Raw genomic sequence first — 2,998 nt, 5'->3', positions numbered from 1 at the left:
GACATATTTACATGAAACATTTTTGATCTGATCAGGCCTTCAATCCGATTAGTTGTGTCCATGTAAACGTAGCTAATGAGACGTAGCCCTGATTACTTAAAATTTGAGATTTTTGGCCGATTGAATAAAAAAGTTTGGACAAGCCTGGTTTAAATTAATGTATAATTGGATAATAAAATACGTCAGACATTGTTATTGTGATTTAACAGAGTTGGAAATAGTTTAATGGTATGAATAACTTTGTGGGATATCTCATCTCCAACTATGGCAACACAACTTGAATTTAATATTTACTCATTTTGTATCTTTGTCTTTTATACTATCGCACATTCATTGAACGGCTAATATGAAATGTAAATTTCTATCTTAAAAAACAAAGAACAAACAAGAAAATTACATCTTTTCCCACTTTGTGAATTTAAAGGGTTTAATTTATTAAAACGCACCCTCATATTTTTTAACCTTTCTTGCATCTCTGCCGCTTTCCCTTAACTATTGTGCTCTGTTGTCTGATTAACGCGGCTACATGCACGACCCCAACTGAAGCCAATAAACAAACCAATTTGAATACTGGAGGCAGCACCGCCCGAGACAGAGATGTTTCAATATGCTAAATATGGGATTGCGTGATACCCTGTGACCCCAGAAGGCCTCATATCACCACCCACAGGGTGTATTACTGTTTAACATAATAAATCAGGCCTTTTAAAACATAACAAACACCATATTCACCCCTGACTCAGCTTGTTAACCGTGCATGCTCTGCTTTAGCCATTAGTTAATTTAAAAACGGTTGATATATGGTCCAGGTATACTCCTACCACCTTCCACGTCCTGTTTTGCCTGATCAAATCGGCCGAGTAGAGGCAACTTCATTTCTCGGGGTTAACCCTTCCCCGTTAACGCCTGTTTCTCAGGGTGGCATTTACACAAAATGAATTGCTTGCTTAGACACAGCTAACTAAATAAAAGACAGCAGGGGCTGATACTATGAAAAATGGATTTTCATTACTGTTTCATTGATTCTAGTAAATAAGGGCCCCGGGCTTGAACCGCAAAGGCTGCAAAACGGTAATAATTTAATCTGAGGTGACACAGACCAAAATGTATGTGGACAAAAAAATAAAAAATAAAAAAAATCATCCTTGAATATTAAACAAGAGCCTCGAGACAAGAGAAAAGAAGGGAGGCGGGGGGGATTTAGATGTATGCAGATTGCCCGTCCAACCTATTTAAAAACAAGAATTAGGTATTCCCGTCATAAATCACGTCCCCCACCACGGATACGCCTTGTTACAGCGGTGTTTAACGGAAACCTGAAAGGTTAAAGCACTTGGTGCATTAAATTGTACAAGGATAATTAATACTTTTCTCCTGGCTGTTTGTAAAATATGGAAAATAGAGTCAACTGAACTGTAGCGACGTGCTCATGGAGGCAAAATTTGGCTCTGAACAAGCAGCGAAAAGAGCAAACACCTTCTGGGCTGAACATCCAACTAGGCCTCATTATAAACAGGTGAAATTAAAGCTAACTGCTGGCTTTAAGTGCAGCTCCCTGAAGGCAACAGCTTGACCAAATAAACTTCACTTTGTTACAGAGGTTGCACCCTTATGTGTGTTCTCCTGTCTGCATACATCTTAGTGTCGCTAATTAGTGCCTCTTAGCAGCAAACAAGTGAAAACTCCCTAATTTGACAAGTCTGCAGCAGAGGTGTTGACCTCTTCTCGTGCGGTTGCATCCGCTCCGTCAAGGCTGACACCTCAGTGAGCGAGGTGTTGTATCTACCTTGTTGTGTCGCACCTTTTCCTTGACGTCCTGTTAGTAGAAAGTGCATCAGAGAGGCCCTATATAAAGTGCTGCATTAAAGAAAGTGAAAACCATCCCAACAAAACTGTGGATCATTTGGCATAAGCGTTTCGTGGTGTGAGCAAAAGGCGACTTGACAAGTGTCCGAGCCCATTACGCCGCGTTAGCCGCTCTCCAGTGCGCCTTTAACACGCGCCCAGATGATCATGTCAGGTTTTGCAGATAATAGCGTCAGCATCTGGAGCGAGAGCTAAAGATTTCACTGCACTGATAAAGGTACGAGCCTAACAACCTAGATTATCTAGGTTACATGCTTTGGTGTGCAATCCCGTCTTTCTGTCTGACTTGCAGTGCTTAAGGTGCCCAGGTCTAATGCATTAATTCATGCGTGGCTTCAAGGATCTTTTGCCAGAGATAACGAGAATGCCTTCCATGCTCACTCCCTTTTAAAAACCGGGTGCAGCTCTTAGTCACTACCCCACTTTCTCTGCAGTTGTGCTTGTTGCAGCTGAGCAGCGGAATGATAGTTACACTGATGATGACACCACAGTCTGAGCAATGTTTTAGTCAGCCGTCAAAGCCGCTCAGATCTGTCCCCGCTGACCTTTTCTGCATTCGCTCCAAACTCTGAGTGCCAGCCTTCAACGGTATCGCTCTGATTAGGCCCAGTCATTTAATGGAGCGCCACATTCCCAGTGACAGGGATTCCTCCGCCCTGTCCTAGTCGCCGGAGAGACGATGAAAAACTAAAATGTTCCTGCATTTATCTGCAGTAATGTTGAGTCAGACGTCTTTAATCAAATTCTCACCTGAACACAGAAAAATTTCACACCCTGTTCTATAAATTGAAAGTTTATTTATTGTAAAAGTGGAAAAAAATACTTGAATTTCATAGTTTTTATCAAGAAATATACCCCGATGCACAACTATTTAAGGCATTTGCATGTGTAGATTGATTAACAAACTCCAATAAGATACAGAACATAATTTTTCTAAATGGGAAAGACTGGAAAACATTGCTTTTGATTTTAAGAACACTTAGCATGAATAACTGAAACCCTAACGCCTGGCATGCTTTTGGTCAAGAGCTTAATACATAAAATTTTATTAACAGAGGTTTTGAGTAACAAGGTACAAATACTTCATTACCTTACTTACGCAAAAAATTTGGCTATCTATACTTTACTGGAG

This window comes from Cyprinodon variegatus, unplaced genomic scaffold (genome assembly GCF_000732505.1).
Source record: "Cyprinodon variegatus isolate N-32 unplaced genomic scaffold, C_variegatus-1.0 Scaffold63, whole genome shotgun sequence".
Lineage (NCBI taxonomy): Eukaryota > Metazoa > Chordata > Actinopteri > Cyprinodontiformes > Cyprinodontidae > Cyprinodon > Cyprinodon variegatus.
Note: the sequence above shows the minus strand (reverse complement) of the source record.